Source organism: Rattus rattus, chromosome 3 (genome assembly GCF_011064425.1).
Source record: "Rattus rattus isolate New Zealand chromosome 3, Rrattus_CSIRO_v1, whole genome shotgun sequence".
NCBI classification, from domain to species: Eukaryota; Metazoa; Chordata; class Mammalia; order Rodentia; family Muridae; genus Rattus; species Rattus rattus.
Window position 1 is genome coordinate 153764345 of NC_046156.1, and position 12067 is coordinate 153776411.

Sequence of the window (12067 nt, forward strand, 5' to 3'; positions counted from 1 at the left end):
TCTCCATCTCCCTGAGACAGGGGCTCATGCAACCTTGATTGGCTTTAAACTCACTATGTAGCCAAGAAGGTCCTGGTACTTCTGATCTTCCCATCTCTGCCTCTTTAGTGGTGAGATTACAGGTACTGGGTTATGAAGAAATGTAGGTTGAACCTAGGTTTTGTGCATGCTATGCAAGTACTCTACCAACTGAACTACGTCTCCAGTCACTGCTCTTTCTCACTAAAGAAAGTTTGTGCTCTGCGTGAAGCACCTTTATGTTGCATGAAAACTTCTGTCTATTCACTAGGATCCGGGAAGGAGACAGATGAAACTTGGAGATCTTTCTCTAATCCAGTTGCAACACCAAACACTTACTGGACTCTTCCTATGTATCAGGCACTCACTGTGCAATGTAAAACAACAAGGAGGCAGAGGAAACGGATAATGTCTACATGAAGTAAAACTATCTAGTGAAAACCACAAAATTCCCATGATCAGCAGACATAGGAGAAGTGAGAAGAGGTCTACAAGAAGAGTTCTAGGACAACAATTTGGTACGCACAGTTTCTCTAAGATTCTTCCCACAACTACAGACCCTATCCCCTTGATTATTGAAACCACACTATGATTTTTTTATGGACCCCTTTTAACTTTTGGAAATAAAACTAAACTCAGAAATACCTCTCTTACTTAACATGGGCTTACAGTGAAGTCCTGAATGTAATCAGGGATATTGATGCTCATTTCTCCCAAATAATCATCAATGTCACCCTGCCACCCTTTCCAATCGTATCTCCAGGAAATGCCTCTCAAGGAATAGTGGGACAGTCATTCTTTAATGCATAATGTCGGTTTTTCAATTATTAAGGGTGGCTTAGAACTATGCAGAAAACCATGGGGATGCAGTGATCTGCTTGAACATTGAAGAATATGAAGTTGATTACCCAAGTATTTATTTGCAAATAGCCTTCCCTTGAGCTAGTGTGACATCAGCTGAGGTAGGTGCAGTTCATGGAGTCCAGGTCAGGAAGCCCCGTGGCAGTGCTGTTCTGAGATGCTATGTTAGGGCAAGCTGTGTAGAAAGCATCAGGGTGTCTGTGCTTCTGCACAGTGTGGGGCTCACTTTCATCTTTCTCTTTGAGCAGGAAGCAACGTTTTTTTCTGCCAAGAGTTTAAAAGTCCATCCTATCACCACAGCCTCCAGAAGAATGATGATCCTTTAGAAGCAACACAGCTGCCAGAGAGCAAAAGTGAGCACAGGTTCCCACAAAGACTTAGAGAAGTTGTTGGAAGATGCAGAGCATGGGGATCTGAGGGAAATGCGGAGAGCAAGCACAGCAGCTCCAGGACTCTGCATTCAGTGTGGGATGACAAACTCTTCCACTGAAACTACTGGCAAAGGTTCAGTCCTGGGGTGATGTGATTGCAGTGTATGTGGGGGATGTAGTTACTGAGATGGTAGATATGTTCCAAGAAATTATGTCCAGTCCACGTTGCCTAATAAGAGAACACCCTGGGATGCTCAGAACAGGGCCCACGTTTGTCCAATACTACATCTCCAGTCCCAGTAAAAGTCACAATTTTCTCTTTCATCATGAGAGTTATTTCTGAAGACTGAGAAAACATTAGCTTATGTAGGTAACTATGAATGTCAAATCTCTGACTCTATAATTCCCGTTATGTAAACAGTGATTTCATTCTGTTTTCACCCTCATAACCCCATTTATTCTATGGAACAATGGGAATTTAAACTTGGATAATTCATTTCTCCCTCCAATTCCAAGTTTCTTCCCTAGACCTGTATCTCAAAGATCTTAGTGTTGTTCCTGTTCTTCAGTAGATCTGGGGGAGTAGCTAGCTTGCTAACCCTTGTTTTTCCTCCTCTGTCTGGACCTTGACTCTGCTCTCCTATCTGGATCTTGGAAAGCCACATAAGGCTGCTCCTTGACTTCATCCTCAGTCTCACCACAAAGCCTTCTCCATTACTGCTTGGCCATTCCTGGGTCTATACCACGGAATATTCTCTGAAGCTACCAGAAACTCTCCCTTCATCTGCTCATGTTTCCTCTTAGGTTAATGCTATCCCATATTTGTCTAGAACAGAGTCTTATATTCTTAGATGCTACAACAGCAACTATTATTGCAGGAGTGTCTATCTCTTTGGATCTCCCTGTGAAAGGCAAGTGAGTGGCAACTCATTAGAGTGATAGAGTTCCCTCTGAGTTTTGTAGGCCCACGAGCATCTCATGTTGTTCTATAGCTCCTCCCCCCTTCCCCAAGAGGATGAAGCTTTCTTTGTGGTGAGGAAGGAGGAGAGAAAATTCTTTTCTTATTTTCTCAACAGACATTTTCCCTGTACCTTCATTCTGATTTTTGAATCTCTGAAGCAAGTAGTAGGTTCTCTTGCCTTTCCTAATTTTTGATGTAGCCCCCTTTCGCAGGATGCTCATGCAGAACACTATCTTTTTGAGTAGAAGGACAGTAGATCTTGAGCCAGAAACCAACAATAGATTTGATAACATTCCAGAAAGTTAGGATGCCTTGAAACTATTTAATCAACTGATTGTAGTCTCCACAGAATATGAGGTCAGTTGCTCTCTGTGGATCCCTTTATTTACCTCTGTGAAGCTCCTGGTTTAGGCCACTTATCTACTATCATTATGTAAACATTCCTCTCTGCACACACTCTGTTAGAATTAAGATTTTTGTATGTTTACAGTAGGAAACAGAACAGTGTCTTTGGCAGAGTTCTCTTTCAGGAGGCCCTAGTTTATGTTTGTAATATTCATGCAAGTGAGTTGGAATTTCTCTGATACCAAATGTCTTTCACATATTAGGTCTTAGAAGCCAGCTCTAGAGTAAATTACTGGGGAAAATATCAAGCTCAAATCTTAAGCTATAAAAAGTTTCTTTTATGTATATGTGTCTTGATATTTTAGTTCAAAATTTAATACCTGGTCTGTGCAGGACTCAGAGGCTGGCTCCTTAGTAACTTTGCCACCCACTTTCCACTTCTTGATAAGTGCCATTTTAACTCTTTAAAATCACTTTTAGGAAGCTGTAATTTTGAGGAAATTCGTTTCTGTATAACAAACAAACAAAATCAGGAAACAACCACAGACAACTTTAGAAGGAACTCTGTGAGCATTGAAATTATCTTCCTGCACTATTTCCTCATGCTTACACATTCAGTCTCTAGAGCTGAAAATAGCGTCCCAGGAAATGAACAGAAAATTCAGACAAATGAAAGAGCAAAGAGTGTCAGGCAGAGGTTACACTTCTACAACTCCTCACTGAGGACAGAAGGGGTTGATAAGTGTTCCTTTTATCTTGATCTGTAATGTCCATCACTTATTTCCTTGAGATGAAACTGCCAAGTAGCTCAGGAAGTGATGGGCCACTTATCAGAGCCCGATTAAGCATGTGTACCAGTAAAGTCAAAAGTATCTCAGATAAAGGACAAGTGCTTTAATCCTTCCTGCAAGATAGGGCTCCAAATCAGCACATTGTGCAAGGACATTTGATCTGGATGTGTGAGTATTTTGCAAGGGGAATGTGCTTTGGAATAAAGCAGTTGGTTACTATGCTTCACCACACGGGGAAGAAATGGCTCTTTGTACAGTGAGTCAGAATGTTGACTGTATGTGGAAAAACTGCCACTTCTCTGAAGAGTCCTTATTGTTTATGCTGTCTACTTCCTCGGATGTTTAAATACACTTTATCAAATGGTTCTGGAGGAACTTTGCCACAGTGGAAATGGAATCTGAGAGTCACCATCACTTTCTTGGGGTCACAGGCATCAACTAATCCTCACACCACACCCTATATTTCCTGTCCATTTCTTTACTCGATCACTCTTAGCTCAGGCTGCTATAACAAATACAAGTCAGCTACCTTAAACAACAAACATTACTTTCCGTGGAGAATGGATGTCGAAGATGAAATCGTTGGCAAAGTGAGTTCTGGTGAAGGCTCTTTTCCTACTTGGAACAAGCCTACTTAACAGTTATGTCTTCAGCTAGTAGAGACAGGGGCTTGATCTCACCCTAAACTTGTGGTCCTTTGTTGAATAGTGGGATTAGAGGCATGTGTGACCTTGCCCATCTTTATTCTCTTCTTAGAGACTTTAACCATGACTTGAGGTGCCATCTATTAGCTTCACCTGACCAGGATTATCTTTCAAAGGCCTCATCTAAAAATAAGCATTACACTGCGGGTAGGGCATTGATATTTGAGTTCTAAGCATTTAGTTAAGTGTTGTTCCCCCCTCCCCCCCCATGGCCCAGAAATGGAATCAGCTTAGATGTTCATCAAATGATGAATGGATAATGAAAATGTGGTTCATATACACAACAGAATACTATTCAGCTGTAAAGAGAAGTAAAATTATGACATTGCAGAAAAGGGATGAAACAAAACCAAGTTATACTCAACAAGGTGACCCAGGCCCAAACAGACAAATGCTGTATGTTCTCTTTCATGTGGATCCAGCTTGAAGTTCTATAGCTGGTATTTTTTTGAATTGTCTATAAAGTCCAAGAATATAGGAAGGGGACATGGGGGGGACTTAAGGGAAGAGAACTAGAAGAGCCCATGTGATATGTTAGCAGAATGGAGACTATGGGGAGGCAGGATGACTTTTCAGGGAGATTAGGATTGGAAGGGGTAAAGGGAGATGAGAGGGTGAAGGGAAGGGATAACTAAAAATCAAGGATATATAGAAAAAGTTTTAAGGAAGCATGCTATATATTGTAAGTCTGTTAAAGTATCATACTGGTAGATTAGTGTTGCCCTCAAACTTCAAAACTTTTCTTTGTAGCTGGTGCTGGTTAATGTAGAGACTTACAAATGGGCCAAGTTTGGAGTGTAAGTGACAATCAAATGCTGTGACCTGAAAGGAACATTTATATTATTCCTTCAAAGATTCAGAGAATATCCAGAGGACAGGCCAGCAAGGATGCAGGAGTCAGAGTTTGGGGATGAGAAAACTAAAATGACTAGACATGGCACAGTCATTGTACTTATGAATTCACTGCAACTGTATTCACCTGCCCAATATCTGCACAAGACTGGCCCTACTGCCATTTTAGCATACATAAGGGAGCTCATGAGGCCCCACCTCTCACTAGGATAGCTAATTGTGGCTGGGGCTGGGAAGGGCACCATTTTTATAAGTGAAATAGCCATTGAAAAGTCACCTATTCTTCAGTAAATATTCCAGGGTTTCTATTGTTTTAGAACTGGAATATTATATTTATATTAATTTCTTCCTCCCCTTAGAATCTATAATCTTTCACAAAATGTTCAATTTTCATTCTCATAAATCCAACTATAAAATAATTTGCAGTAAGCAGTTGATAAACCATGAAGTACTATGTGATTTGAATGGTAGCACATATTCTGAATTTGGGACAAAGCCAGTCGTTTTGACGACTCCTCTCTTGGGGCATTGCCAACTTTGATGCCTTTGTGTTTTATGTATCATAAATTTGCAATATGCTGGGTATTTTATGTGAATCCAATATAGCTTCTTAAATACTTATCAGTTATTATCTGTGGATAGAGTGTTCCTGGGAGGCTTATGTGTTGAAGGCTTTGTACATAAAACAAAGGATGTTTGGAGACGAGGGTCCTGGAAAGTGACCCTCATCTCTGGGCTCTGACTTTATCAAATGTATTGATCCATTTATACACTTATAATTGAGTGACTTAACAGGCACAGTGCAAACTATGGCATATGGAGCCTCATTAAAGAAAGAAGGTCACTGACAGCATGCCTTTGAAAGGTAGAGCATCATCTCATCCTTAGCCTGCATCCTCTGCTTACAGAGTGCCCTGATAAGAAGAGCTTTGTCTCTCAAGGTTCTTTTTACATTCCTTTTTGCCTTGCCGCAGGCCTAAAGCAATAGAGACAGTCAACCATGAGCTAAAACATCTGAAACAAGAGCAAAAATCACCCTGTATCTTCGTACTTTGATGCAGTGGTGGGACCCTGATCAACATACTCTCATTATTTGTCACCTCCCAACACACCTCAAATACTCAATAGAAAGAATTGACTTGGGTGGACACAGACTGCAAATCTATTAAATTACCTACTTTCCTCATTTCTCTGACAAAATATCTGCTAGAGGCCACTTAAAGGAGAAAGAAGCATTCTGGTCCATGGTTATAGGGACTACCAATCTGTCGCAGCAGTGACCACATCATGAAGACCTTTGAGGAGGGACGTGTGTGTTCTGTATTTTCATATACTGGTGAGTCAGAAGCAGCCATACCTTAGCCTGAGAGCAAAGCTGGGCTACAGTTCTCAAGGACTCACCTTTAGTGACCATCTCAACAGCCCTTGTCTCAAAGGTTCCATCCCCAAACATTACTACCATCTGTGAATTAAGCGTTCAAACACGAGTCTGGGATACACTTCAACTTTTCACTGTGCCATTCTGTGCCTGGTTCCACAGACTCACAGCCATCTCATCATACAAAATGGATTTAGTCCAACTTCAAAACACCTCACAGTCTTGGTAGTCCCCCAAACTTTTTCAAACTATGTTCCAAGGCATAAATCAGTCTTTTAGCTTTCATCCCTTGTAAAAACAAAACCAAATTACATACTTCTAATATACAATACCACAAGATAAACATTCTCACTCCCCAAAAGAAAAACATGAGGATAGCAAGGACACACTGGACAAAAGCAATGCTGAAATGCAGCGAGGAAACATTAACCCTTACATCTCTGTGTCTGGCCTGTGGGACACTTGGTGGTGTCATCTGCTCCAGTGGGCTTGGGTAGCCCTATCCATATGGCCTGCTATTTGCAGCACACAAAACCTTTGTTGTATGTTGGCTTCACGCACAGCCTGAATCTTTCCTAGCCAGACTCTTCATTCCCAGTGCAAAATAGCCTTTACCTTCAGAGATTTGCAAATTGGCCTCTCAGAGCCTCCTTACAGTGAATCCAACACCGTCATACCATGGCTGGTCTCAAATTCTTTTTTTTTCCTGAGTGCAAGCCCCAATAACCCTATATATGCATGTCAGCCAAGTAGCACTTCATGCTGAGTTCTGCTGCCAGGTTCAAGTATAACTGGGTCCTTTGAATAACAACTATAGCAGCCTCCTAGTTGTCCTTCTTGACCTTGTATGTCTCCACAGTTACAAAAAAACAAATGCTCGCTGTTTAAGTTACTCAGTCACGTTACTCTCTAATGGAAGCCAGAGCTGGTTGTCTAATGAGTTTACTTTAAAATATAATGTATAAATGTAAGAAATGTACAAAGAGATTGTCATGATACGGTTTGACTCAAGACACTAGAGAGATCCAGCCTTTTAAATCCATCTCAAAATTTACACCAAGATCTCTGAGGAGTTGGCTAGATTTCAATAGTAGAAGCATGGTTTCCCTCTTGTTGTGCATGCAGGTCTTCCAATTAGAGACATGTTGGTCGCTGCACAGGTATGAATGCCACTATGACACCTTTAGGTTTATCTGCCATGCATTGTTGTGGTTCATAGTCATCATAGCTGGGTAAGACTGATGGTTGCTTTTCTCCATTAGAAGCTTGCATGGAAGCTTTAGGTACCTAGTCCACTGGGAGAAAGCTTTCAGGACAGTTAAACATTTAGGAATAATTAGATATTTACATATATGTATGTAACAATTATTAAAATGTGAATGAGAGCATGAATTTGAAAGACAACAAGGAGGGGTATTTGTGCAAGGGTTTGGAGGGAGGAAAGGCAATAGGGAAATGCTGTAATTATAAGTTCAACAAATAAATAAAAATTTCAGCAAGCATTCTCTATGACATTAATAAAAATATAGCAATCATCAATATACTATTATTTGGTAAAACACAAGTAATAAAATTAAGAGTAGATAGATCTAGAAATAAAGTGATTTTCAAATATGTGTTGATTTCTTACTTTGTACTCATTAAGAATTACAATTCTGTGAGGAAATTTCACTATACATTTTCAGCTAACCCATGAAAATATTTTCTAGTAGCAATGATGTTGAAACAAAATTTACTTATTCCATACACTCTTTGTTAAATTTCTAGAGTCTTTGTAGAACACTATTCCCCATACATGGCTGGTCTGTGCTTGGTAGGACAGAACACTGAGTTTCAAACAGTAATGTGCATGGCTTCTGGCATCACAGAAACATTGAGAGGATTTAATGAGAGACTTGGTATTCTGATTGTAGAAAAACATTATCCCTGTGATAGTTTCAAAGATAGAAGCATGCAGGAGTCAGAAATGAAGACAGAATCGGGAAGAGGAGTTAGAGAGCAACATAGATGCGCTTAAACTCCAACATGATGGGAAGGGCTTAAGAAACATGGAGTGGACTTGGGAACTAGATAAGGGAAAGGAGGAAAAGAAGAAGAACTTCAGGGTCTATACATCTATACATCCTAGCTTTACAAATTAATCATGAAAGAAAAGTTGGATTTTGGCTGATTGATAGGGCCAGAAGCAAAAAAAAAAAAAAAAAAAAGAGAGAGAGAAAAACTATTTAAGCACTGTTTCACCTCCTTAAAAATCCATACCCTTGGGCTGGAGAGATGGCTCAGTGGTTACAGAGTGCTCCTGTACATAAAATATATAATTCTTAAAATAACTTCAAGCCATTTTAATTCCACTTGGGATCAGTTTTGTTGTTCATTGTATTATGAAAAATTATACTTTAGAAAACTATGAATGATGAAGAATTCATTGGTTACTCAGTCTCCATTTCCTTAAAAATATATACATGTATATATATATATGTATATACACATATATATGATATTGATAGATATTTATTAATGAACATCCCTGTATGAAGTATACAGGAAAGAGCAAGGAAAGCAAGGAGAAGTTTCTGTAAGTCACAATAATAGACATTTGATCTGTATGGTGATGCAATGCTGGGAAAGTACAGATCAGTTCATTGACAGAGAGAAGAGGTTTCTTTAGGGTTCTCTAGTCCCTAAAAACCACAGATTCAGCAGGTGGACGAATAGTTCCCACAGCATAGTCAGAAACCTAACATTTTTGTTTGGAATTCTGAGTAGAACTAAGCTAGGTATTGTTACACATGGTGTGGGCCTTTGGTTTCTTAAAGTAAATCTTGAAACATGGGATCTAGCAGTTTGGAAGTGACAATAACCGAGTTTACCAGACAATAGGGGTTTCGTTTAAACTCTGCCAGTGAAAGCATTTGTGTGAGTTTTGGAGGTGGGTATGCAGAGAAGCCATCATCTTCCAGGGGCAGCTGACATCTGCAGATGGCAAATATGGAACTGTGCCAGTGGCTTTGGGGGTCCCCTTGTGCCAAAGGCAGCATGGATCACTAGTACATGTTTGTTGGCATGCTTCTCTTTCTGTTTCTTTGCCATGATTTCCTGTAATAATTAGGTCAGATTACATTTCTCTGTGTTATAATTTACCACTCGAAATAGGTAGCATAATACCTGAATTTTGATGAAATTCTGGTACAATGATTGCATTCAGATCTCTCAATTTGGCTTCAAGCAAGACAATTTAAAACCGTGTGATATGGACCTTGGTAATATATTCTCATAAAATATTGTGAAATAGGTGTCTAAATAAGATTTATTTGTATCATTGTATTAAAATGAAGTAAGACTTAATTGGGCACATGCAAGCCATGAAAAATAGCTCAATTGGTCCAGCTATTATCAAACAGAGCACATTTAATTGGGGCATTCAAATATTCAGCCAACACATATTTATTGTGCTGGTACTCCAAGATGTCATGCTGCTGAATTTTCTGCCAGTTTAACTTCTTGTGAACTTGCCAACATAAATGGGTAGAAAAGAACAGGTTTCATTCCTTAAAAAAAATCATCACAGAGCCAGGAATATGTTTATACCCTTGGAAAACATTATTGTAAGTTTATTTCTGTCTCACCTGAACTCAATGTCTTCTGTGTTTCAAACGAGGAAGGAAACGAAACTGACAGCTCTTTTCAGCAGGGAGACTGTATTTATTTTTTCTTCTGGTTACATAAACCAAGTTCCTTAACATCCTTTAGTCAAACTGCCTGGGGAAGTGTTGCATTTCTGACAGTGTATCAGTGCAGTTTGAATGATGTTGTACAGAATGATGTTTAAAAGAATAGAAAGACACTGTTTTCCAGATAGAAACCAAATGTAGTCATCCCTGACTGATGTAGGGGATTAGGTCCAGACTCTCTGCAGACCACAATCAGAGGATACTCATCATCCTTAGTAACATACTGCTGTATGGCCTGTAATCTATACATTCCCCCTTTATACTCTGACTCAACTGTAGCTTACTTGTGACACTTAATGTAATGTGAGGGGTAGATAGAGGGGTATTATTTGGGGAATAATGGTGAGACAAAATGGTGTGTTCGCACATTTTGCACATATCAGGTTTTATATGTGTATATGTATATGTATGTGTATATGTATGTGTATGTGTATGTATATGTGTATGTGTATATGTATATTCAATTAGTTAGCTGCAAAACTCACAAACAAGCAGACCAATTGTGTCTCACAATGAGAGAGACTCATGAGATTGGAAAGATGCTTAAAATTTAAAATAATTTATAGTAGTACAGATATTTCTAGTTGAGGTTTTCTAAAACAGGAACATTTAAAAAGAGACAAAGAAATATAGACAATTCTAACTACAAGGAATAAAATACAATCAATCTTCTTGGCATTGGAGACAAATCTGCATACTGTCTACCCACACCACATTCGCTTGATAGAGTAAAACCTCTGTGCTTGTTCTGTATAGAACTCTCTATTGTTCTCTGTGCTGGTTAGTTTTATGTCAACTTGACAGAAGCTAGAATCACCACAGAAGAGGTGGCCCACTGGAAAAATACCCCCATAAGACCGGGTCGTAGGTAAGCTTGTGGTACATATTCTTGTTTGATGACAGATGTGGGAAGGTTCAGCTCACTGTAGGTGTGCCGCCCGTGTTCTATAAGAAGGCAGAATGAGACGGCCATATAGAGAAAGCCAGTAAGCAGCACTCCTTCATGATTTTTGCACCAGATCATGCCTCTAGGTTTCTACCCTGCTTGGTTTCATGTCCTGATTTCCTTTGATGACAAACTGTGATATGGAAGCACAAAGCAAATAAATATGTTTTTCAAGTTGCCTTTGGTTACACCGATAATAACCCTAGCTAAGACAGAAATTGGTACCAGGATTTTAGGGGTATTTCTGTGACAATCATGACCATGTAGAGCTTGGGAGCACTGTGGAAGGACTTTGGAAATTTGAGCCAGATAAGCCATTGAGGGTTCAAAATTTGGTGAGCTGTTCTGTAGAAATTTAGAAGACAAGGAGAGTGGAGAGAAATGTCCACAGTGGAGGCTTGGCTTGTGAAGTTCCAGAGAGAAGTCTGAGAGTCATTTAAAGACTGCCTCATGGCTGCTTCATATTTTGAATTAAGGATTCACGGTTCAGGTCAGCTAGGGTGAAGAGTCAGCTATCATTAACAAGAGATTCACATCACCTAAGTAAAATCCTTATTTTCCTGAGACATTGATGCTGGCTAGCCAGAGCTGAGAAATTAGTGCTGATTCAAAGACCAACAAGCATTGCAGGTGTGGCTACTGTGACCCATGTGCATCAGTAGGTAGCAGAGAGGGGAGAGAGGCTATGTCTACACTCAGTGTTCTGACCTGTGAACATCTGAATGATTGGTAACCTAAAATTCCCTGCAAAAAGCAAACTGAAAAGAACACCAGTTCAGAGCCAGAGGATTCAGACAGAGAAGTGGACTGAGATGACCACTGGATTCTGATAGCTCCCAGAACCAGGAGCAAGCTAGCGACTAGACCAGCTCAGATACCTCCCAGGCCCAGATCCAGGGTTTGAATTGGCCCACCCCAATATCTACCCCACTGATGAACTGTGCAAGTACATGAAAGGAAGCTTCCTATATTTCCCTGATGCATAGCAACAGGAGGATACCTGAAAAGAGTCGCAAGGAGGTCCCAGTATTAATAGAATAGCAGAATCCAGAGGCCTTGTTCCAGACCAAAACATTATGGCAATGAACATGTGTGAAAGAGGTATGGAC

The 12067-nt window shown here is 39.9% G+C and overlaps 1 non-coding gene across 1 annotated transcript; it reads left to right on the forward strand.

Moving 5' to 3' along the window:
- Nucleotides 1-11571: 11571 nt before the first annotated feature.
- LOC116897570 lies at nt 11572-11700 on the forward strand. The gene has a single exon (XR_004387581.1). It is a non-coding gene; the product is annotated as a small nucleolar RNA SNORA17 (small nucleolar RNA).
- Nucleotides 11701-12067: the final 367 nt, after the last annotated feature.